This window comes from Lissotriton helveticus, chromosome 2_1 (assembly GCF_964261635.1).
Source record: "Lissotriton helveticus chromosome 2_1, aLisHel1.1, whole genome shotgun sequence".
In the NCBI taxonomy this organism is placed as follows: Eukaryota; Metazoa; Chordata; class Amphibia; order Caudata; family Salamandridae; genus Lissotriton; species Lissotriton helveticus.
Window position 1 is genome coordinate 654,959,543 of NC_136059.1, and position 27,226 is coordinate 654,986,768.

Genomic DNA, 27,226 nt, shown 5'->3' on the forward strand with positions numbered 1-27,226 from the left:
GGTGGCTTGATCCAAGACCTTTATGTAGAAAGGTATTGAAAACTAAAAGAGAAATTTGAGAATATATTTGAGAATACGTTTGTGATTCCATTCTAGAGTCCTATCCGCCGCAACCACACATTGAGTGTTTTGCATGTTCATGTATATCAAAGAGACAAGCAAGAATTGATTTTCTTCTTTTATTATTATTTGCCTTTCTGTAATTGTCCGTCAATAACTTCATCGTATCATTTTTTGCTGTAATGGAAGAATTATTGTACTGTCTTTGCTTTGGTTTGTTGATTCAATAAAAATGACCTGAAATTAAAAAAAAGAAAACTAAAAGAGAAAGTTAGTACCCATGCAAGTGTCTCCCTCATCCCTAGTTTATATGTTATACAACATGGCACTAACTCACTTTATTTTCCGTATTTTTTATTCAGTGGAATAACGACCCAGAGAATAAATCACAGTAGTGAAAGGGAGGGATGTGTAGACGACTAGATGACGAGTAAGTGGGTGAAAATCAAAAGTCTGGCAAAAGTGATGTATTCGAGTCTGCTCTCCACTATTATTCACAGATGTACCCTTTTGGATAGACTAACAAACAGAAAGTATACTCATTGGAAGTAAGAAGCCAAATTACTTAATGCAGATTCTGGCAGTGTGCTTTGAAAGCATGAAATGTACATATTATGATGCCCAGTACTTAATGAGCAGTGCTTTGATACACATATGAAATTAAAAGTCTTGATGTCATACAATACTAACATGCAGAGATTATTTGATTAATCAAGTAGGACAGTTTCCTTTCTAAATAGATGTGATTTTGCATTTGAAGCAAAAATAAGTAAAACGGTGGACACTTCTCAACATAACAATTTTGAGTCCGTTTAAATGAGGGTGCTGGACCTGGGCCTTTTTGCAGGGTTGACTCCAAACTTTTTTCATTTTGCCTCCTATTTTTCTGACCCTGTTTTTGTTGGCTTTGGAATTCTGGGTACTATTTCACTGCTAATCAGTGCTAAAGTGCATATGCTCTCTGTGTACATTTAAAATCTGGTTTGTTCTCCATGATTGGCATATTTGTTTACTGATAAGTCCCTAGTAAAGTGCATTGTGTGTGCCCAGAGCCTGTAAATGAAATGCTACTAGTGGACATGCAACACTGATTGTGCCACCCATATGAGTAGCCATGTAAACATCTCTCAGGCCTGTCCTTGCAGTGTCTGTGAGGGCTGTTTTAAACTGCCATGTCTACCTGACAAGTGCACCCACCTGCAGGCCCAAACCTTCCCTTTTACTACATGCAAGGCACTGTTAAGTTAGGCCCAAGGTAACCCCCATGGGTGCAATGTATGTGAAAGGTAGGATATGTACTGGTGTTTTACGTTTCCTAAAGTGTAAAATACTGGCAATTTCGTTTTTCACTATTGTAAGGACTAGCTCTCCCACAGGTTATGATTGGGGCTGCCTTGTAACATTTTACAAGTGCAACTTTCCATTGGGAACCGCTAGAGATTTGAAGTTTGGTCACCCATGAGCTCAGGGTTTAAAAATACATCTTTTAGTGAAGATGGTTTTTAAATTGTGTGTTTGAAAATGCTACTGTTAGAGGTTCCCAGAATGCTTGTTTAAGTCCAGGGAGGACCTGGTCAGGCATTCGGGCTGGACTGTTCCCATGGTGAACAGGGTCAAGACTGATGTGCATATGGCTGGGTTTAAACTAGAATGGCATAGGGAGCAACAAAAACAATGGATTTAGGCCCAGATCTCTAGACTGGGGTGAATGTTTGACATTTTCCAGCATTCTGTCCATCAATTGTTCATTTTGCATTTGTCACTCGAGTGGGACGGATAATCCCAGACATGGGTCATGTGCTCCCCATGCTACTGGAGTCAAGCTAGCCTGGCTGATGAGGGGTGAAACCCCGAAACCGGTCCCAGGATGTTTGTTTCCGGTCCAGGAAGGACCTGGCCTGGCCGTTCGGGTTGGACTGTTCGAATGGGGAACAGGGTTATGATTGATTTGCATATGGCTGGGTTTAAACTGGAATGGCATGGGGACCAGAGAAGTATGGATTTAGGCTCAGATCTCTGTACTGGGTGATTGTTTGATATTGTTCACCATTCTGCCCAGCAATTGTTCTTTTTGCACTTTTGGAAAGAGGGCATTTTCTTGCTTTACTATTCTGTGTGTCACTGCCTGCTTGTGGAGCCAATGTCTGGTTTAGACTGACAGGGGCTATCGTCCATTCCCTCCAGACACTCACTCAAAGGGAGCCAAGATGTGCCCTGCATAACCTGATGGGTCTTCCTGAGCAAGGGTGGTTGGTGGGAAGAGTAGTCACTGAGACCTGAATAGGGCTGTGTCTGCCTTTCACAGTGCAGTGACCTCCCCATGTAGTATGCCTGGACCAAAGAAGACAGAACTGGTTCTAGTAAGAGAGACTTTCTTTGAAACCTGCACACTTCAAAGGCTGAAAATAGTATAAGTAGTGGGGATCAGAACACCTCTATTGGAAAGGACTGAACTTTTACTTTGCTTTAGTATTCTGCAAGGACCTGATGTAGAGCTTGCCTCATGTTAAGAAGTCTCAGGGACATAATGACTTCACTTACAGCATCCCGGAACTCCACTGCTGGGAGTTATGGCCTGCATTGTGGTGTCAACTCCAGTTCTGTGCCCTTGGATGTTTTTCTACTGCTCCTGTTACTAAAAATCCATACATCGCCCTTCCAGTGCCTTTTTTTCTGCTGCAAGTAGCCATGTGGTTGAAAAACACCCGCATCGCATTGGTGCAGCCGACATTATCTGTCAGCGGCAAGAGAAACCTCCACAGCCTGAGTCCTGAGCACTGAGACTACAAAGTCCGAATCTCCCACTCCGATGCTGTGTGCCTAGAAAAATTGATGTATCACCTGTCTGTGGCTGCAGAAATCGATGCTTTACCTGCATCGACCCATAGCACCTGGATTTTCCCACGCATCGCACCTGTGTGCCAAATCTACATCGATGCTGGGCTTTGAGTAAGAACCCGATGCATCACCTACCCTCACAGTAAGAAACTGATGCATCACCTCCTCTCCAGTAAATAACCAATGCATCACCTCCCCTGTGTGGCAGAAAGGAATCAATGCATCACCTTTCCTGCAAGCAAGGAACCAACACATCACCTTCCCTGCACCTGTTTTCGTCCTGTAATTCTGATGCATCCAAGGTACTTTGTGCTAAGAGTGAGACAGCCATAGTTTTCTATGGATAGAACTGTTTTTACCTTTTAAAAGTCATATTTTGATATCTATATGTTTGACTTTTATCGTTTTGGTCTTGTTTTGTTTAGATAAAGATACTTTATTTTACTAAACTGGTGTGGTGTCCATTTACAGTGTTTTCACTGGGTTACTGTGTGTTTTATACAAATGCTTTACACAGTGCTTCTGAGATAAGCCAGACTGCTCGTGCTAAGTTACCAAGGGGCGAGCAGGAGTTTTTTTTAGGTATGCAGCATCCTTATCCTGAGAAGAAGGAAGGGTCCCAATCTGTCAACTAGAGAACCCCCTTTCTAACAGAGGATGGCTACAGTTCCTCTCTGCCAGTAACTGTCCGAGCCAAGAAAGGATCAATCAATCAATCAATCAGGAGTTTGTTAAAGCGCGACTACTCACCCGTAAGGGTCTCAAGGCGCTAGGGGTGGGGGGGGTTGGGGGGGGGCGCAGGTTCCATTCCATCAAGGAGGGGGTCTGTCGAAGAGCCATGTTTTGAGGTTTCTTGTGAAGATGGGGAGCGATGTTGTCTGTCTGAGGTGGAGCGGAAGGGCGTTCCATGCTTTGGCCGCGAGGAAGGAGAAGGAGCGGCCTCCCGATCTGGTCTTTCTGGTGCGGGGGACCACAGCGTAGGAAAGCTGGGCTGATCGTAGGGTCCTTTGGGGTGCGTGGAATTTGAGTCGGCTGTTCAGGTATGCTGGTCCGGTGCCGTGGAGGGCCTTGTGTGCGTGGGTGAGCATCTTAAAGGTGATTCTCGCCTCGACGGGCGAGAATCAGATATGGCACTACCAAGCAATAAGAAGGGCCTCATTAGGAGGTTCTTTTTATTGCTTCCAGAACTTCCACCCCCTCCTAAAGTTATTGATATGGGGGCATTTTTAACCCAGGGGGTGGCATTATAAGGGCTTACTTCTGGGACCCTGATGGTCCTAATAAAAAGGACGAATTGCTCAAGTAATGAGTAATTATGGTCAAAAGTCCCCCAATAATTCCTAATTTCCCCTGGCATTTCACCTGGAGACTCCATTTTATAATGAGGCCAGCTTCCCAAACTCTCACATCACTGTCAGACAGGTGAGCTGCTTCACAAATAATCTCGAAGGAAGCAATGTTTTATCCCTAACACCGTCCATAAATTACTCTCTGTATGTATCAAACCTTACCCTATCTTTAGTTACAAAATATCTGCAAAGCATTATGTGACATTTTTTTAAGTATTTTCTGGGCGGTCCTTTGAGCCACAGTCCAGTTAATCTGCGTCTCACATAAAATTCTCCTCACCTGCACTCGCAGGACATTTTTCAAAACATTAAAATTTCCTTTGCTGTCATGTCATGCTTCTGGTTGTGATCTAGGCTTTACAATTCATTAGTTAAGGCTTAATCTCTGCAGGGCAGTAAAGGGCAAGAAAGGCTTAAAGCAAACAAATCCTGATTGAGAAGATCATGTCAGCAATACATTCACTGCAGTCTAAGCTGGTTTGCCTTGCTGTTGAACTATAAACGGGCCACAGGTAACATACTGTGTGTGTTATTACAACTATACTTGTGTTGTGGTTTTTAGAAGCACTGTCTACTATGGAGAGCGCCCCTCCTCCCAAAATACTTTTTGTGAAACCTCATTTTGGTTTAATGCAGAAGGGATCATTTTCATGACACTGCTATGCAATGGTGCTCAATGTCAATCAATCAATCAATGTAAAATGTTTTTTTCCCGATATGAGATGCAATAAATTGCAATAAATCACCCGAGTCGCTTTATTAATAGTACCGTCAAATATATTAAGATACAGAAAATCCACACCTCTAGAAATAATTTAAAACGCTAATATTCTTACAGATCAATATGCACATATTAAAACCTACAGATTTTCATTATCAATATTAAGTACCATTTGTTCAGATGATACTTTTAGTTATCTTCGGTTTTCCGTGATGCCTTTTCCTGCATTAGTCTTGCTGCATTTTTCTTTGCTTTTGCCTCTTGGTACAGTGGTAAGGTTTTTTCTTTCCACTTGAAGTTGAAGGTCAGGGTGATTAACTCCACAGAGCCAGCTGGAGTAGCATTATGTAAACACGACGGACTGTGCACTAAACTGGCATCTCGGCTAAAATTCAAAAACAAGTTCTGTGGGTTCAAGTGCTCATAACATTTCCAAAGTGAATCATAATTCGTGAAATTAAGGGGAAGCAATTGTGCTGGATAGATTTGTCTTGTTAGCCCATTAGCTCGACAACACCATGACTACGAAGCAGGCTTTTGCTATGATTAGGCCTAGATTTTGTGCCAGTCTGGATACCATACGTCTGGACAGTCATGAAAAAGATGGCATCGAGCCAGGGGTTCCTTTGAGACCCTGCCTGATACAAGCTAAAAAGACTGTAGGAAATCCATTTTTATGATGAGTTTTCTCAATTTTTTAGCTCTGGACATTTGCGGTTTTCACCTCTGCAGTAGCTCTGGAGTGATAAACATGCCCTAGCCAGAGGTTTAATTAGACCGCCATTTATATTTTAAAATTGCAATAACTGTCACTGCTGGTGTGTAGAGACCTGGACAAAGCAGTAGAGTGTAAATATTTGGTATGGGAAAGAAGGAGATGTTGCTCTAATTTTCAGTGCGGTTTTCACCTTGTGAACCGCCCAATGACCATCTGGTAGTGCTAATTGCACCAGCAATGATCTCTTTCAGGTATTTCGGCACCGTCACTGCCGCTTCAGACGCGGCTGCCATTTTAAGATGCGGCCGCATTTGCAGTCACCCGCCTCAGAGTGCAGAAGTGGCGCTTTTATTCTTCCTTAGCATTTTGCAGCTTGCAATACCGTGGGTCTCCTCCAGCATGCCATAGCCCACTTTAACTTTAATAACGGCAGAAGCTTGCTGATGTTGGTCATATAAACGCTGCTAATGTGGAACACGTCTTTATTTTAAACGACCGTCACTCTCTCCTTCATGAATGCTGTTGCAACGATTATCTGTGCTGTAATGCTGCTCTTTAGTTAAAACAACCATCACTCTTTCCTTCACAAATGTGGTTGCTACAAATATCACTACTGCAGTGTTGAAGTTGAACGTCCTACTTGCCTCATTCTTTTCTCCTTTTTACTAATTCTTCTGTGGCCCAGCGTTTTACTTTCAAAAGCACACATATAGCACTCTACATTTCTTCTAACGACATCCTTAGATAGATCCTCAGTTGGGGAGATTACGGAGGCTTAATCCCTCAACCTCACCTCTTACCCGCAAATTCATCAAAAACTCTATGGTTTTCTCAAAGCTTGCTGCAATGGAGTCTGCCTCAGCTGCTCAATCAAAAGTTTTCAAATCCTCACCTATGCAGTCATTGGCATCCATTCCACTGACTTCTGCCAAGGCCAATCCTAAACACCTCAAAAAGGACCCTCCCTCCCATGCAAAATCACCTCCTCCTGTTTCGCTAGATCTGTTATTAGAGGAAACATGCCTTAAAGCCTTATATGGAGGAGACAAACTCTAAACTTCAGTTTCTGTCTGAGCGCTGGTCACAACTAGATGAGAGACTTGTTGCAGTAGAGCGGAGTGTTTCCTCTTTCAATGCAACTGAGAGTAAAGTTCATGTTATTCAATCATAAGTAACCTCCTTACAGAAGCACGGCGAGGATTTAAAAAATAGAAATCGGAGAAATAACATGCGCATTTATGGCTTGCCAGAGAGCACAGAAGGTACAGACCCTCTCACTTTCTTTAAATCCTTTCTACCTAAGTGTTAGATCTTCCTACAGATACTACTTTGAACATTCAACGTGCACATAGATTACAGCATCAAAATGCTGACACTTCTGGTTCTAAGCTTTCAAGAGGCGTTATTATGTACTTTTTGGAGTATACAGATCTGCTTAAAGTTCTATCAGCTTCTAAAAAATCACCACGTCTTTCATGGTTATTTTTTTCACAAGACTATGCCAAATGTACTGCTGAGCATCGTAGAGAGTTTCTTAATATGAGGTCGGATCTTCATGCTCTAGGTGCTAGATATTGCCTGTTCCACCCATGTCTTTTTAAGGTCACATACAGCAGCCAAACAGCCTCCTACGAAGACCCTGTGAAATTGAAAAGTTTTCTTAATGCTTGTAAGGTTGAAACTATGGACACTTCTGGCGCCTCATCTTCTCACATTGTTTGATTATAATGCTTTACTTTATGGATGTTGTTCTCTCCATTTTTCGCATCCTTCTATAACATTTTCTCTTTTTTATCTCCAGCTAAATTCACTTCATGTTACCCTGATTATATTGTGACTCTCCTGTTATTAATCCATAATTTAACTGTACCTCTTTTTACCTGTAGGTTCCCCCGTTGTATGCTTATCCTGTTGTTTTGCATTTTGTAACATCCGGTCACCCTTGTGCCCCTCCCTTCGTGAGATCTGGATGCACCGTCCTTTCATGTGGTTTCACCCCCACTCCCCTCATATTTGGACTTTTTGTAGGTATGAATTATCTCTTTTTTGTTTTTCTATCTTTCTTATCTTCTGTTACCCTTCTTCTCATTCTATCTCTTCCTCTTCATTTGATACTTCTTACCTTTCATTGCTACTTCTTGAATTTTAGATTTACAACCTTCCCTTTCTTTACTTCTTTTTTCCTCATGTTACTTTTATACTTATTTGTATGATGTTGTGGTTTTCTTTGCTTCAAGCTAATTTTTTGTCTGGTCAGATTCAAATGGTTTTTTCAAATATTCATTTATGTCACTGAATATTGTCACTTGGAATGTCCGGGGTTTGAACTCACCGATTAAAAGGCAACGTGTCTTAGCACATCAATCTAAATTGAAAGCTGACATATCAATTATTCAAAAATCGCACCTCACAGAATCTGAATCTCTGAAACTGAAAAGAGACTGGGTGGTAATTTTTTTTATTCTCTAGGAGATGGTAAACGTGATGGTGTTGTTACCTTGTGTCACAAATCTCTTCATGCTAAGCTTGTCCCCCAGGAAAATTACAATGCGGTACGCTGGTTATTTACAGACTTGTTAATTGGTAAAGATCCATTCTCTTTTCTCAATATCTATGCCCCAACTACAAACGACTCCCTCTTTTGGTCTCATCTTGAACAAAAGTTGATGCAATACTCCCACGATAACTTCATCCTAGCTTGAGATTGTAATCAGATCATAGACCCCTTCCTGGACCGACACTCTGTCACTTCCATTATACCCTCAGAAGCGCATAAATAATTTCTACATTCCTTTCAACATAGACACCTGATGGACGCATTGCAGTTATGTAACCTTACCCTGAGGGAATACACGTACTTTTCCCCAATTCATAAGACACAGTCACGTATTGATCACATTTTCATTTCTCACAATATCACTCAATCCATCCGCTCTGCAGAAATTGGTTCTATACTAATTTCTGATCATGCCCCTGTCTTTATATCATTAGACATACTTACAAAACCTTCTACCTCCAGACGTTGGAGATTTAACAACTCACTGCTGCTTGACCACAAGTTTACTTCCTCTTTTACCGTTTTTTTAGGAATATTTTTGTTTTAATGAATTGGATACTCTCCCTTTTCACACAGTTTGGGATGTTTTCAAGGCTGCAGCTTGTGATTTTATTATTAATTATGTCTCCAAACAGCGTCACAATGCCCGCCAGACAGCAACAGATCTTTTCTAATTGATAAAGAGATTGGAACATTCCTACTATGCTACCAAATCAGAAGAAGGTTTAGCTGAACTAATTGCTACTAAACTGAAATTCAATAAGGAATCCACTGACAATGCTTCTTTGTACTTACTTAAATCTAGTGCAAAATTCTATGGTGGACAAAATAAGTCTGCAAAAATGTTGGCAAATTATCTCAAAGTTAAAAAGCACAAATTCAACACTCTTACCCAAATGTAAAGACTCTGAGATTTTGCAGGAATGTAAACATTTTTACGAATTATTATACACCCGACTCTACACCTACAGATTAATACATTTTAAATTATCTCTCTTCCATTGACAAAACTTTTGACACCTCCCTAAATTTTGATTCTCTGGAATTGGATATCTTTCAAAAGAATTGCATACTGCTTCGCAGACGCTTAAAAAAGATAAAGCCCCAGGTCCCGACGGTTTTACTGTTGAATTTTTCTTGCACTTTTCCCAGCTAATCCTCCCTAAATTACACAAAATACTGGTCACTTTTTCACAAGCAGGAAATTCCTCTGGCTCTTTTTTGGACGCCCTATTTTGTCTCATTACCAAAGAATATAAAGACCCATGCTTTTGTAAGAATTATAGACCAATTTTACTAGTGAACATCGATTTTAAAATCTTTTCAAAAACTCTAGCCATTAGACTAGATTCATTTCTTCCTGGTCTCTTGGGTAAAGAACAATCTGGTTCTGTAAAGGGTGGCTATCTAACTGATAATACATGCTTATTTTTTTTATATTCTTTCTAAATCATCTCAAATTTCCGAATCTTTAGCAGCTATTGCCCTTGATGCGTAAAAAGCATTTGATAGAGTTTCTTGGCCTTTTATTTTTCCCACTCTTGAATGGTTTGGTTTTGGACCTAAACTTATCATTCTCATTTCTCTTCTATACACTTCTCCTAAGGTGGCAATTTTTGCAAATGGCCTAACATCTTCCTATTTTAACTTGGGAATACGTGTTAGACAGGGCTGTCCCTTGTCTCCCTTTTTATTCAACCTAGCCTTTGAACCTTTTTTATCAAAATTTCGCCAAAATTCAGCTATCATTGGGTTTACTTCTGGAGATACTCATATAAATTAGTAGCTTAAGCGGATGACATTTTGTTGTTTCTCTCAACACCTCAATCCTCACTTCCTAAGTTTCTTCAAGAGACAAAGGCGTATTCTGCTGTCTCTGGCTATAAGCAAAATACTGATAAATGTGAAATTTTACCCTTGACTAAATTTACTTTTAAGGAGGACTTTGAGGTTGCCAATTTTAAATGGAATTCACAACACATTAAATACTTAGGTATGTATTTCTCCACATCCATTAAATCATCAATCTCAATTAATCTTGGTAAATGTTCTTCAAATATATATTCCCTGACAGACAAATGGCATCCTTTATACCTTTCTTGGTGGGGAAGATTAGACACAATAAAAATGATGTTATCCACAATTATTCTTTTTACCATTTTCAATCTCCCTGTTGCCATACCCCAATTTTTTTGTAAATCATTCCTTGTTATCATCCTTTCTTTGGAATAAAAGAAATGCCTGTATGTCCTTGTCAAAATTAGAAGGTGGTGTTAACTTCCCTAATTTTCCAACCTATCAAAGAGCCTTCATTTTGCCTCAATCATCTCTTTGTTTGTTCAGTGGGCTCTCCTTTATGGGTTCTTCTTGAACATTCATACCTCACCCCCTTCTCTTTTCAAAAATATTTGTCATTTACGCGAAAACCCCAGAAACTCTCTAATTCCATATTCAAATTCACTAATAATTTATTGGGTTCTTTTTTGTCAGACATCTCCACTAATAAAGATTCATTTCTACAATCCACCATTTGGCATAATAAACGCATACTGATTAATGGCAAACCTATATACTGGAAATCTCGGAGACAGAAAGATCTTATCTGGGTTAACCATCTCATTAAAGATGATGTAATCCTATCCTTTTCTCAGGCTAAAGCTCTTTTTGATTTTCCTCCATCATTTAGCAATAAATACCAAATACTCTGCAACACATTGAACCTATTTCTTACCCAAACTGCTCACAATCCTGTCTCATCCAGCTCTTCTACCAGTCTTTCCAGTGATTTTCTCAGCTCATGCCCTAAAGCATCTAACATATATACTTCTCTGTGCAAACCACAGTCTCTTAGAGAAAAAACCTAAAGTGGAACTGGACTGGGAACGTGATTTAGATGTAACCTGGCCTACCCCTTTATGGAACAAAATTTAGATCAAAATACGAAAATCCTCTTGAGCAGCTAACACTACACAAACACTCTTCTATATCTACGATAGATTACTCTTTTTCCCTGCACTTCTTCATAGAATAAATCCTGATACATCCAACAATTGTTAGACTTGTCCCTTCATAAATGCTGATTCAAAACATATGCTTTTTACCTGCCCCTACATACATGATTTTTTTACACATGTGTGGAAACAAATTACCTTCATTTTTACCTCCCCTATACCCCTTTCGTTTTCTAATATTTTGGGGGGATTCTCTCAGATGACTGGTCTCACTCCCGAATAAACATGCACAACTTAGACCTACTTTTGGGGGTAGCTTTTCAGCAGATTACCAAACATTGATAGTCCCTAGCTGACTTAACCTTCCAGGCTTGGTGGTATGCTGTTTGCCATACTCATAGATTAGATACAGCTTATGTATACCCTGCGTCTCTTGCCATGAAACGTTTACAATTATAGTCCCCTGTTACGAATTTTCTTGATTGTCATGCTAAAATTTCACATACATGTGCCAACTCAGCACAAGAAGTTGGTAAACCTCCTTGACATTCCATTTTCTACTTTTCACACTATTTGAATATATTTGGTACTTTTATTAGTGATATGTTGTTATATCTTTAACAAATAACCAGACGTATTTCATAAGTTTGTATTCATTTCTGCTTTTATTGTTGATGTAAATTAATGTATTTCCATGCATGCTCATTTCATATTATATTTGAATCTCCTGATGAATATTCTCTTTTTCCTTTTTATTTCTTTACCTCAATAAACTTTAATTTTAGAAACTTAAAAATAAAAGTAACACAATAGGCAGGGCAGGGATAACGAGCGAAAATACAGCACAGTTGCAAAGTGGGGCAGTTGAGTTTCTATAGACCCAGTAACACCTTTTTTATGTATACATGGAAAGGTTGAGGATGGAGACAGAGTATACAAGAGAGTTCCACACAGCTGAGCCAACGGTACGCTATCTTAGTTTCTGGGTATGTGGAGCTTTTGTACAGTTTTAATGCTACAAGCGTGTTCTTTGGAAACGAAATTAACCACACTGTTGAAAAACTACTGATAAAAGTGAAGAATTTGTGCATCCCTTTAGGAAAGTCTGCTTTTACATGTTATCCAGGGCTGTTAGCAACAGCCTACTGTCCTCTGGACTAAACTGGTTATGGACTTGCCAGAAAAGTCTGCTTGCCCCTATACAATTTCCCTCATGTAGCCATAGAGTACGGAAGACCCTGACACAGAGAGTAGAATCTGCTGTCTGTCTGTAAGAAATATGAGTTAACCAATGACAACTAGGTATTTCCCCTGCTAACCCCCTGTGGGACTACCCTCCTGTGACTTGAAAGTCAAGATGAATTATTACCTGGGGAACCTGATACCTGTTGTAAAAAAAGTCTAGTGGCCCAGCCTAAACGACATATTTTGCTATGAGCTTGAAACTGGAGATGTGGTAAGCCTCCTGCAATAGAAAGCAGTGAAAATACAACCCAAAACTGAAGGACTTATTTTATTCCAGTAGATGTTCTACTTGAAAATGTTCTGCAAAATTGACATTTGGCAACATTTTAATTTCCGAGGATGTTCAACCACCAGAAAAGTGTCTATGTTTGAAGGTAAAAAACATTCAGCACTTTGAACAACAAGCATTGATACCGTTGTGGGAACTAGCGAATCAAGCAAAGAAAATTTCAGGTCAAATGCAAGGAGACAACTTCAAACGTATTTCATTTTTTTGCCTTTCCTCATATGATTGCAATGAATGGTTTTCTAATTCTTTCTTATGCAGAATCATTCTTTATATCTTTTGCACCCTTTTCTCATAAAAATTATTGTAATTTTAACTAATCTGATTCGGGCCTCAGTTTTAAGCTCTTTATTTATGAATATTATCATTATTTTACTTAATTGTTGCTATGCCCAGGCCTAGATACAAGCATTTTTTCTGCGGTACCCATCACTGTCCCTGCCATGTTTGAGACAGGAATATTCTCATGATAAACAGTTTACCTTTGTGGAATTGATGTGCTGGGCTTTCAAGGAGTCAAATACAGTACACATCAAGACCTTGGCTTCTTCCTCATAGTTTTAACAACCCGCTTACCATCCCAGCCCATGTCTTGAGAAAAAATACAACACATTTGGTCCCATTATTGCCCATATATGTTAAAGAGATGGAGTTGCAGTATGCAAGAATATATACATTATAGGACCTTCTTGTCATGAGCTAGTCTGTGATGAGGACAAACTGTGTTGAAGATAGCCACGGCAACTTTCATCTATATCTAGTGTATTGTTTTTTGAGTGAGTGATACTTTATTATTATTATTATTATTATTATTATTATTTCTTTATTCGGCATATAAAAATACCATAAAAGTGACAGTTTATCAATAGAGGTTACAGAACAAACTTTGTTTCTTTAAAAAAAGGAACAATTCATCAATCTAAAATCTGCATGGTACAATTTAAATATATAGATAAAAAACAAACATCACATATAACATGTCTCTCATCAATCAACCCCATCTAGAGGCTTAGTTGACGCTAGCCCTTATGGTCCTTAATCGAAATGCAGTCCTTAACCCTTTGCGTGCTCGTGACGGAACCGTTCCGTCACGAGCCTCGGGTGGGCTGTGCTGGTGACGGAACGGTTCCATCACGGCCCGCTCGCCGCGCCTGCGCGGCGCGAATTCCGCGCCTGCGCTGACGTTCTAGAGAGCGGGCAGGGCCATGACGGAACCGTTCTCTCACAAGCACAGCTCACCCGAGGGCCGTGACGGAGCCGTTCCATCATGAGTATGGGAGCACCGCACGGCCCCGCCTCCCCCATAGCACTGCGGCGGAATAGCCGCAGCAGCTAAGGGGTTAAAATATTAGTAATACAGAAGAGTGTACAGGAATCTGGGGCCAGTTTTAAAAATAAAAGTGCCACCTGTGCTTGTTTAAATCTGGCTTTTTTTAAAATACCCCTCAGAAAAACTCTTCTGGGAAGAAGATAAAATGGGCAGAATAAAACAAAGTGAAGGGTGTCCTGTTGAGACCTGTGATCGCAGTCACAGGGCCCCTTCATCTCTGAGTGTGGTGTAAACCCTGCCGGTTCTGCTAAAACGTAATGCAAAAGATTTAGCCTGAACCGATTAAAAATCTGTCATGGGCACTACTTATACAGGACAGGTATGGTTCAATGCCCTCAGTGGATCTGGCTACTAAGTGTTCTCTCACCGACGGTTTGAGTAACTCTCTGTCTTCCCGGTGCATCATTGCATACTTAGAGAACCGGTCCTTAACCAGTGCCTTATCCTGCGTGCTTATTTTCGAGGGGTTAGCAAATAAGTCTGCACATCCAATTTCCACAAACAACTCCTTATTATATTTAAGCCAGGAAATCTTTAGTCCATGGTCCAGGGAGAGGCAATCTTCTATAACCTGCCTGCTAGTGCAGCCTCCTCATTTATCCAGATCTACCTAGCAAACTAGGGGGTTGACAGCTACCTATCCATAATGTAACGGGCACCCTGTTCTTTGTGTACAGTGTGAGCTGGCGTGCTCTGAGGGACTTTTAGTAGGTGCCTGCGGTACTTGTTCTTCTCTATTTGTAATTAATTCACCTCAATGAATCCCCACACCTCACTGCCATACAGCACTTTAGCGCAACACATGGAGCTGTACAGTTTCAGGATCTGCTCTGGGGACCTTTGTCCTAGCCTTTGTGCAAAGTTCATTATTGATCCATCACATTTGGCCATGGTGCGGCACTTCTCTTCTAATAAATATTTCAAATTTAAACGCCCATCAAATAAAATCCCTAGATACGAAAAGGACTGTACCTTACCTAAACAATGAGATCCAATTGTATGATTATAGGATTTACCTGGCTTTTTGCCCTCTTCCATGACATAAGATAATGCCAAATTTAGAGACAAATCCAGATTCTCCATAAAAGATACAAACCCATCTATTAGGATCTGCAGACCTTTGGGGGTGTGTGCAAGGAGTACTGCGTCGTCTGCATAAAGCAGAACTGGAATTCCACGGGTACCTATCCTAGGGTTGTCTGCCTGAAAAGTGCTTAGTGCGCGTTCAAGACCTATTATGTATAGCGGAAACAGAAAGGGAGCTAATATGCAACCCTGTCTGACACCACAAGAGCACGTAAAGGGTTCTGTTTTATTTCCAGCCTGGCTGTATCTAACCGTAGCCGTGGTATTCAAATGCAAAGTTTTTAATATGTTAATAAGCCCAGGATCCACGCCAAGCCCGCCCATTAGTGCCCACAGTTTTCCTCTATTGACTCTGTCGAAAGCGGCACTTAGGTCCATAAATGCCAAATACATCGTCCCTGGACTAACCACTGTGTATTTGGCTGAAATAAGATACATATTGAGGCACTGGTCTGTAGTAGATTTCCCTGGCCTAAAACCAAATTGAACATCAGTTATAACTTGATGCTCATCAACCCAGCTCATCAGCCTACTTAAAACCCCCCGCCCTAGTACCTTCGCTGACACATCAATGAGAGAAATCGGGCGGTAACATTGTGGGTCATCCTTATTGCCCTTTTTAAAAATGGGGGCGATCATGGCTGTGGACCAGCATGCTGGCATTACTGTGTCCACTGGTGCATGAGTGATACATTTTGGGTAGAATGAGGGTGAATTAGTGTTCAGGTATTGTTTTACTAGCAGTTGGTCATATTATACTGAATGTTCTACTTCTGATCATTTCAATTCTGTAATTCATTGTAAATACCAGACTCAAACCAACACATAGCTGCAGCACAGCAAACAGATCACATGAGATTCCAGACAGAACTCCACTTGAGTGATTGTTTTTGAAATATCAATAGCACAAACAAAAACACTTTTGCATTACCACCAAAAGCCTTCAGAAAGACTTAGGCATGTATGCTGCTAAGAAGGCAAAATATAAATCAACTGTGTGAACCAAGAAAACACAAAGACGAATGAATTATACATTATCAATATTACTTCTTGTACACTAAACACACTAACTATAACTCTAACTATATGGAAAAATAGTGTAAGTTTAGTTTAAATTGCACCCTGATGAGGGAGCCCAAAGTTAGTAGGCACTCAATAAGTTATGCACACTAAAGGTAACTAACCACTCCGTGCAATAGTTTCTTGGTGGTAATTAGTGGCTTAGCTGTGATGACTAGAGGGGGCTGTGTGAGAAGCAATTGCTTGCTTGAATTCATAGATATTGTTGTGATTTCCAAGAAGAGCTATAGACATGTATGAGAGCCAAATGAGATGATTTATGCCGCGGAGCATTTATTATCACCAAGCACTGTCAAAAAATACCCAAACAGAAGTGTGTGAGGAGAAAAAAGACCCTGGGTGACAGGAACACCAAAGAAACGAATTCCTCATGTCAAACGCATATCGCCATTTCCTTTAATAAGAGGCAAAAGTGTTCTATTTGGAGAAAAAAATGCCAGTCACCTACTTTAGTGTCCAAACATTTGTGACGGACAATTGAGTCGTCATCCATGGGCTATTAAACACTACTTAAAAAGTATCTTGTTCAAGCCGGCAGTTGCACTATTAGCATGGTGCTCAGTACAGAAACTGAAGAAGGTATAAGGCATTCGAAGAAAAGAAAGTATACTCTGTCAGCATGTTCACCATGAGCTGGCTAATAGAAGCCATAGTGTTCTTTTAGGCTAAGACAGCCAGCCAGCCAGAAGAGGCTCTTTATCAAAAGGCTTGATGAAGATAAGCACCTTGTGTACTGCTTATGGCCTGGAGAGCAACAACACTGTATGAATGAGAGCTGACTATGCCCAGGCCTAGCAGTTACCAAGATATGGATTGAAAAACATCTTAAAGTAACAAAATAGCAAAGCTGTATCTTCTTGACTCAAAAAAAGATACAGATGGCTGCCCTAAAATATAGAGATGAGGCAATGTCATCTTGGGGAGGACCGGGCAAGAAATATTTTGGGGCGTCTGTTTGGAACTACTTTGAATTGTATTACCCATTTTTTAAAATTCAATCCCCATGTTGCCTAACAATATTCAATTATACAAATTGTTTAAGATCAAATATATGAAGAAGTGAGCTAGAGAGTTGGTTCATTTCTCCAGTGGGCCTCTTGGAAGATGGGGGCCCTGGTGAACTGCCCACTTTGCTTTTCCTTAAAACCTTAAAACGTCTCTTAGATAGGGTATCAGAAAGGGTAGGCAGCCAGTGAAGAAAGCACCTAGGGCAGTAACGTTGCGAAGACCGTTTAATAATACACTAGTAATAAATTGCTTCATGTATAGTGCTTCATTTTTCATGTTTGACGTTTCTAACTGCTCTATTTAACAGGTGTAGCTCCCTTTTACGGGTATTACTCAGTTTATTTCCCTCCTTGGAAATGGTGGAAGACTGAGTAGTTCTTGAACGGGACCAGCATATCACTGTATATTTCAGTGATGATCATTCAGCTCATTGGGCAATTCTCACAAAGTATGCACATCCCAAGGGGCTTATACATATGAGGTGGACTGATGCACTTCTGCATAGAATGCGCTTTGATGAACACGCACCAGCTGCACACACAGGGCTCCTGTATATTGATATGTCTGACCAGAATTTAGTAGTGGAAGGACCAGTGTTTGGTGTAACACCAGGTCTCTGCCTACAAAGGGCATAGGCCAAAGTGGGTTAAAACATGATCGAAACAAGATATCCCACGAATTTGAAATAGTTACCTTTCTAATATGATTTGCTTTGGTTTGGTATTTCTAAAGCGCACGAATGCCCTGGGGCATCTTGGCACTGCGTCCGATGCTTAATGAGGAGTTATGCTTACATGTATAGTCTTACCAAAGGGAATGATGGACGGAACGCTTGAGCAAATCAAACGCTCACCCCCAGTCAACTTATCTGGATTTAATCCATCATCATTCTTTAGCTCACTCCACCACCCCAGTTCAGACATGGCCATATGCAAATCAGTCTGACCCTGTGCCTCATGGGAACAGTCCAGCCCGAACTGCCAAGCCATGTCTTCCCTGGACTGGAAACAAGCATCCTGGGACCGGTTACAGGTTCATAACCCTCATCAGCCAGGCTATCTTGAATCCAGTGGCAAAGTGAGCATGGGACCCACGTCTCGGTATACCCTGCCAACTTAGGGCGAACAAAGCGATGCCAAAGTGGATAATAGATGGAATGCTGTAGCAAATCAAACACTCACCCCCAGTCAACTGATCTGGGTTTAATCCATCATCATTCTTTAGCTCACTCCACCACCCGAGTTCAGACATGGCCATATGCAAATCAGTCTGACCCTGTGCCTCATGGAAACAGTCCAGCCCGAACTGCCAAGCCATGTCTTCCTTGGAGCGGAAACAAGCATCCTGGGACCGGTTTCGGGTTCATAACCCTCATCAGCCAGGCTATCTTGAATCCAAATTCAAACTGGAATGGCATGGTGAGGAAAAAAACGATTGATTTAGGACCAGATCTCTGTACTGGGGTGAATGTATGACCTTGTTCTGCATTCTGTCCATCAACTGTTGTTTTTCTATTTTCTACATGTATAGTCTTAGCAGGTAAAAAACCATGTTTTTACGGCTTTTCTAAAATGCAGGGGCGACCGGCTTCAATTTTTTCGTAATGGGGAGTAGGTTCCAGTCCTTGACAGTACGTAGCAAGAAACTTCTCTCTCCCCACCTCATCTGCTTGAATTTAGGAACTTGCACAGTTTTTTGATCTTAAACTTCTAGCCAGCAGATACCACTTCAGATGGATTCTCAGGAATTGTGGTCCCATCCCATGCAAGGCTTTGTAGGCCAGACACAATGATTTCAATCTAATCCTCTTCCCCATAGGAGGCCAGTGAAGGCTACTCAGTCTGTGGCCTACTGGTTCCGATCTTGTTATTTTGAGCAGGATCCTTGCGGCGGCGTTCTGCAAGCGCTGGAGATATGATATGAGATATCATGGGAGCACAGAACAAAATGGGTCACAAGGAAACCCTGTGTGCTGTGCACTCACACCAGCCTGAGTTGCTGCAGATGCAACCAGAGGGTGAAAGTGCAAATTACCAGCAGAGCCCTCTGTGTTTAAATGGAGCATAGCTCAACAGAAAAAGGACATATACGTCGGACCAGTTGCAAAACAAGAAAACATGAATAAATGTCTCCAAATGCAGATATGCATGTGTGAATTTCCCACCACAAATTTGTTTCCAAATTCTTAATTTGAGAATTTGTGCAAACTATGTAAAGGTGCAACGATCATCATGTTAATACGTTTTAAAAATTGTCATTTTATTTCCTATAACCCTTGTTACTGCTTGTCACTAGCAGTGAATAAAACATTTGGCGCCTAAAGAGGCTTCCTCACAGATATCTGGAGTTTTCTCCAGAAATCTACCCAGGAGCAGCACTGAGGTGGGTGGGTGGTGGTCGGGATGGGAGCAGGCATTGCTGCTCTGCTTTCAGAGACGCTTTCCGAATGCTTCGGAGGAGTGCCTATCGCTCCTGCCAGCTCCTCTGAGTACATATGCATGGCCAGTCTATGATGTACACTTCGGTTCACTGTAAACAAAGACCTGCTTGACGAACTGGGCGTGAAGTTGAACTCGGCTCTCATAGCCACTGGCTCCACGGTCTTAACCACCAAGCCACCAGTCTCAGCATTTCTCAAGAAGGCTTCCTTAATAAAAGTCACCTCATGTTCAAAATCTAGCGATGCTAGCCTAGAGCATTTTTTCTCACATTATTTTTCGCATCAGATGTCAAAATAGATGTACTTTCAATATAATGCCCCTAATTCAATACAAATGTATGTAAAAGGATGAGTTCAGCTAAAACATGCACTAAAGAGACAATCTGGAATAAGAAGAATCTACCTTTTCCCTTTTTGTACCACTCTGTTTTGCTTCCTGTAAAACGCATTCCATCTCCTGCGGTGGGGCTACTTGCCAGGGAGTTATCCTTTTAAAACTTGTAAATATACTTGGATCATCCACAATGCAGAAACTCTTCCGTGGAACATAATAGGGGCATTTTGAGCGATATGATTTAAATGGTAATTATAATCTATCCCTATTGTTTCGCCAAGGGCAAAATCTGCCTATAGATTCTTTGATGCTTTCAATAGAGCCTGGTTGTAGTATGAGCAAACTGGCAAGTATAATTATGCTCATTAGAACTATAGAACCAAAAATACAATGCATGTGTTCTGATTTAGTCCCAGCATGATATAGGCTGATGTGCAGTGCAATCAGCACAATGGATAATAATTACCACGCCATATATTATATGGTAAAGCAATTTACATTATCCAAATCAAAGAGATGTTGCAAGCGCAGTCTGATATGTTCCAAGACGATGACTCGCTACACAATCACCACACGTAAAGTCAATATACTAGTGTGCTATTGATTATAAAACACACATTTGTTAGCAAATCGTATGGACATCTTGCTAGTAGAAGCGAACTTTGCAAAGAAATAAATGAAACTGAACATTGAACACTAGGTAAAGAAAAATAATGCTTTGTTAGAACTCGGTTCTCACTGTGGTGTACAAATTTGACACAAAAAGATACATTCGCCATATATTGAGAAGGCAGTGAAACCCACACATATTTCATGGCGCATCTGATTCAAATTACAACCATCACACATTTTCAGCTTAAAAATCCATTGCTGAGCCCAAATAATCTATACACAAATCCCTGTTCAAAAGGAATGTACAGCACAGTGCTTAGAGGCACTTATCGTTGTTATTCTTTTGGTAGATACACGTGGCTTTAATTTGATCTTTTTTCCTGAATATTTTGTTGCTTTCGAATGGTCAAACTCCCTCATCAAAGTATTCATTATTGTATTTAATATTGGGTGATGTTCTATCTAGCGGATCTTGGGGCAGCAGGGTGCTTTTCATAGGTGCATGCGGGGATGATTACCAAGTTCCAAGATTACAAAAATAGAGAACATTTTGGGGAGGGAGGTCAGACATGAGAGAAACTGGGGAAAATTGTAATTATGCTGGTAGAATATTAAAAATTCACCAATTCTGCAATTTGGACATTTCTCAACATAACGTGATGTTGTGCAATTATTTTTACCTAAGTGCGCATCTCATGTTAAAAAGTTAAGTGAAATAACAACGGGAGAAAGGTTCGAACAGAAAATGTTTTGCCAAGAGACATTTTGAACTCAGGCTAGTCTCTTCAGTATTTCAAGGTGTGTGCGCAGGTAAGAAAGTGATATAAAATACTTGAAAATCACGTCTTGCTACAAAAGCATCATTTCACCAAATGTTTTTGGAATTTCATGAAATTTTCAGAAAATAATATTAGCCAGTTTCTTATACCTCAAAGCAGGAGGAGCTATGCTTGCCATCAGGAGAGTGCCAGATGTAGTTATTCAGTTGATGGCAAGACTAAGGAAGAGAGGTGCATCATTAATTCTTTCCTGTAGCATTATGGGAAAAGATAATGATTAAGACAGAGGATTTGCTCATTTTACTCTCTTGGACAAGGACAAAGAGGGCTTGTACACCACTTTTTTTTTCTGTCTTTATCTATGCTTTAAAATGAATACATTGTGACTTGTGTAGAAGCCTCCAGATGCTTGGATTCTTCCAGTGAAGGTTTTTTTTTATTGCATAAACCTATTGAACGTGGTGTGAGCTAGTGGGCGAGTCAAAGGAGATCTATTAGCAGGAATGGGGGCGGATGACGAAGACACATTTAATTTGGTTCATAATAAGGAAGGCAGAGTCATACACTATGGTTGTCAACAGGGCGTGCGTGGTTTCCATGAGGTAGCAGGCCACTGCCACCAATTGAACGGGGCAGGTGGATCCTGTAATAATGCATTAAAATGTCATGTTAGTTCTTTCAGTTTAGGGTTTTCTTTGCCTCTACTAAAAAGACATCATTCTATGGTCTAGTAATTTTCACTGTGCTCCAGTTGATCATTATAACTTCTCATTTTTATTATATGTTCTGCGAAGAGAGCACGATCATTACAACTTCTAAAGTTTATCTAATTTGTAAGGCATACTTTACATTCAGGTCCTTTTCTATCCATAGACCATTTAAGGTGTTTGCTCATATTTCTTCCTGCAGAGGGTACAAAAGACACCAACGTGTAGTCCTATCACTTTTCGCACCAGGTCTGGGGCAGTGAACACGAAAACAAGAGGCAGTAGCAAAATAACATACAAAGTCCATTGTGAAAAATATTTTGGCACAACCCTTCCCTCATTTCTCGGTCAATTAAGATTTTATTCGAACGAATAGCATTCATTTTAAAACAGAACTTTTGGTTCTGACTGTGCATTTCCCTATGGTTCAGCAGGACTACAGGATAGAAAATCAACACATTTTCAGTTGCTAAGAAATGTCTTTGAGAACCATTAGCATACATTGATGGTTTACAAAATTTCTGAACTGTTAGACCCTCTTTTGAAAGCTTTGCCTATGAAGTTTATAGTCTGCAAAGTATTCATACTGTTTAGATTTCAGAAAGTCAAACAAACAGCTTTCGGGGCAGGAAATCATTTTCAATCCAGTAGTTGCTTTTGATTTTCAACTCTTAACTAAAATATCTAGAATTCTAAATCTAGCCTAGGTGTTCTCATGTACACAACTCTTGAGAAAAAAACTTGAATAGTGAAACAATTCTAGCCACTTCTACGAACAGCTATTCTGAGATTTTGTGCTATTGGAAGTAGCGGTAACACAAATTATGCACCAATTCTTCTATTCCTGCAAAGAGCTCTTATGAAATACCCACATATTTTACAACTCTTTAAAGATGGAAGGTGCACCAGGAATGGAGTCAAAACCGTATGAATGAGTCCATCAATTTTCTTTATTAGTCCTAGCAGTAAAAAAATGGCATCAGCCAACGAGTTTCGTTCCTTGGAAGGAACTTCATCAAGGCTTCAAATATCAAGTGGAGTATTCAACACTTTCTTTGTATAACTGCGATCAACGTGTAGCAAACCGGGAAAGTGCCTCACAATAAGGGTCAAACGTATCTGATCCAACCTGGATGTTCTAATTCCCGACTCACGGCAAATGCGCCCGATACAGAGTTTTACCTATTTTACAACTGTTTCCCTCCCATTCCTGAGATACTTTGCCCTGTAGTGAGACATCACTTTATATTTTAGGGAGATTGCAATCAAATAGGCTGATTGTCGCCACGTTTTTTAAGAAAGATTTCGGAATGTTTCCAGTTGGTCCCCTTTACAAAACCTACAAAGAAAGACATGCGAGTTCAGTGAATTTGGTGCTTGCCCAGCCACACAGCCTACATGCTATGATTAAGGCATGTGTGCACATACTTGGTGTTCCATCATATTGCAAGGTAACTATATTTGTATTTTATTTCCTTCAACCTGCAAACCAATTTCCTTTTCCCCCTCCAACTTATTTGACATCAATCTCTGATCAAAATAACTAAAGTTTGGTAGAGGGTCTAGGGGATGTTTATAGACCAACCTCGGATTTCTTCCCCTGAAAGATGTCAACCTCATTTATAAGCAGCTATGTTTAAAAACTGCTTTTTTGCACTGTTTTTAATTCAAGGATTACAAGGGATATCACAATAAAAGTTTTTCTTCCTTGCAAATCCTTTTTTACCCTTCACTTTCACTTTTTTGCACTGCACCCATCATTCCCACACATCATTTATGATCACACCTGTGCTTTGAGAGCTTTGCTCCTTCATGGTTCTTTGTTCCTCCTACATGGCTTATATAAGTTCATCCACGGGAAATCCCTCTATGATCAAGAGGTAAAGTGGATGCTAGGAAGGATACCCAGATGATGATACTGATCACCTCGGTGAATGATGGAAGTCCGATAGCTCTTATGGGTCTTTCTTTTCTGTAATTGATTGCTGTAGTACTCCTGTTGTCACACATGTTCAGAGGGTCCTCCACAGAAAGGGCCTGGTTTCAAGAGACCCCCGGATTATTTGCTTTGTTGTGAATCAATCTCTGATTGACATTTTTGTTTTAACTGTCTTGCAAACTATTGGAACACTGGGCTTATGTACACCACTTTCGGCACAACAGCTAACATACAAACCTTTCATCTGAGTGGTTCTGGCCAGTGAGGTCCTAAAACCACTATGTTTGTTGCTCATGTAACAACACACAGGTTTAGGGCGTTCATCTCACTCAGCATCATTACAGAGTATCCCATTTTGAGCTTTAGTGTGTCAGCTTAATGCATTCTGGTTGTTATAGTCATGGCCATTGGAATTATGCAATTTTGTGGTCAAAAAGTTTTTCGCATAATTATGGATTAGTCACATTTGCCACATATCCCATCATCTGCTGCAGCCAATGCCACAAAAAAGATTTCTAGCCCAAGGGGATCAAAAGTTACCATAAACGCAGCAACACTTGCCATGCAGTCAAAGGCCCTTTGCAAATGCTGGCTGGTCCCCTTTCTTTTCCTAATTGCTGTATTTGGGTATTAAACTGGTACTGACGAGGAGAACAAACATTTGCTCAGACAGTGTTTACTAGTGTAACTATGACTAAAGAATGAAGTTATACAATCATAAAATGTACTGCATTAAGCCACATAATTTGCCATTTCTTGCTGCATAATTTAGTCAATCCTGTGGTATAATTTAGCTTGGGCTGCTTAATTCCAGTGGCTCTGCTTATAGTCTTGGATTGCTTCGCTTAAACTGCCACCCCTGACAGCAATGGTTTGTAGGGAAAAAGTTCCGGACTAAAGACAGACTGTAACCTAAAGTGAGGTGGTTTGGTTAAGTGATGAAAATAGCTTCACTCCACTGTTATACCTGGGAATGCTCAGGGCTCAACCCTTCTTTAACCCTCATTAAATGTAACAGTTCCCATTTAAATATAACGAGAATGCACATCTGTAGATCTTCTCTGCTAAGACCTGCAAAGAGGAATTCATAAATGGCAAGATAAAAAGTAATTAAAAATCGAAGATGTATCAAATTAACAGAGAGATATCAACGGCATTGCCCAGGAGATGAAACTCCCCTTATTATTCCTAAAATATAGAAAGCAATTCCCTCATTTAACTCTAATTCCGACCTAGGTATTATTATTTACCTATTAAATACTTCAAGATTGTAGAAAGTAGGGGGACATTCATCCATTCATAACAGGAAGAGATCCAAGGATGAAGGCCGCCAAAGAGGGTTCCCTTGGATATACCTTTTAGCAGTGCGTTGCAGGCATATTTAGAACATTTCTTATCTAACCCATCCATTACCATTATCATCTTGGAAAAAGAATGTGTCACAATACAAACAGGAACACGATTGATTGGTTGCCAATTTTTCTTTCAGATTTTATTTACACTTTGGCATTGAAATATCATCTTTTATGTGTCAACAATGGGGACATTGGCAGCGTAAATCTCTACTTCCTGCTTTCCTTTGAATAATTGCTGATGTGACCACAATATTCTCTGACACATAAACATGTAAGATTGGGAAGTTTGCAGGCTCAGGTTTGAAAAAATGTATTTAATTTTTTGATGTCTCAACATAAAAGTTAAGTCATGATTCTACTACCATGGCATTGTACCTGGCGTTGTAAATCATCTGATTATTTTTGTAGCCGTTTAGCAGAGTATAAAATTCGCTGTATCTAAAATGGTTCTGAGTGACAGCTACTCTAATGTGAGTATGCATAAACCAGGTATAGGGAGGGTCTTTTCTTTCTCCCCTAAAGTGCTATATGAAACACGTATATATTAGCACAACTGTACAAAACGCATATCCTTGGTTTTTGTTTACCACTACAAACCTATTGCGTGCGAACCTAGCTTTCGGGGAACAGTTTCTCCCCATAAAACAGCCGTAATCTGGTCCAGTATATGATTCATTTCAACACATGTTCAATTTGATTCTATTTATTGATAATACCCTCGAGTGAATAATATTTCTACTTTGTCTCAGAGGTGGTCTTTGTCTAAGACACACTACTTAGGAAGTAAACGAGCACAATAACACAATTATCCAATGTGTGGACAGACTATAGTGACTTATCTTTTTCAGAAGACCAGTACGATTAGTGTACTTAGACACTATTTAATGCTGGAGAACGTTTTATTTGACAAATACAGTATTTTGTCACCTCTGAAGAATATTTTGTTTTAATATCTGACAACAGGCTGTTGCTTACTTCCTGCACCTTGGTCCTAGGCCAATCAAAAATCACTCTTTAGAATACCCTTTTTTGTATCTGCTGTACAGTAGGATCTCTCCATCTTCTCTAATGGTCACTGATACAGCATGCACGTTCAAAATTCACACTAATCCGGACTACTCTGCAATATCTCATTCTCACCCTCTGTCCTGTTAATTGGTACTACCCTGTCCTGCATATTTGATTCGCCCACTGTGACCCAACCTCTCTGGGGATCAACTTATTCCAATTTACCAATTGGCTTATCCATAATGTTCATTCCCATTTCATCAATGCCTGTGCTCTAAAAGATAGCACACTCGTCCATCTCATCCAACCCTTTAATTAATTGTTCCTATCAGGCACATATCCTAAAGCAGTTGTAGCTGTTCATCCTTAAACCATTGTCTTCCAAATTCAAACACCCTCTCTAATTACTAACCTATTCCACTCTTGCTCTCCTTTCCCAAAGTCTTCAGTGACTAGCATTTAACTGATGCACTCTCTAGTTCTAGTATCAAGATTCAGCTACCTCTGCTCAAACTAGAGGTCCCCCCCCCCACGTCTCCAAAAGTAACATCACCAAAACCCAAATTCATATGCCCTCTTTCATTTTCCTCTATCAACCTGTGAGCTGCCTTCAGTAGGTTCAACTACCCTCAACACCTGGTGATGGTCTCCTGAGAAGGAATATACAGATCAGCGCCAACGAGAATCTCCTATTTCACTGCCCAAGCCATTACCATCTTTCTGTGCACCACCAACTTTGCACCCTGATTATTTCCAGGTGGTGGGAGGGGGGCTCACAGGGTTCAGTTGGTACTCCACTACTCTTCACACTGTACATACTTTA

At 40.3% G+C, this 27,226-nt stretch overlaps 1 protein-coding gene across 22 annotated transcripts in view; it reads right to left on the bottom strand.

Moving 5' to 3' along the window:
* The window catches only part of MEF2C (myocyte enhancer factor 2C), a 566,275-nt gene that overhangs the window by 124,803 nt on the left and 414,246 nt on the right, over positions 1-27,226 (bottom strand). The window lies entirely within an intron of this gene.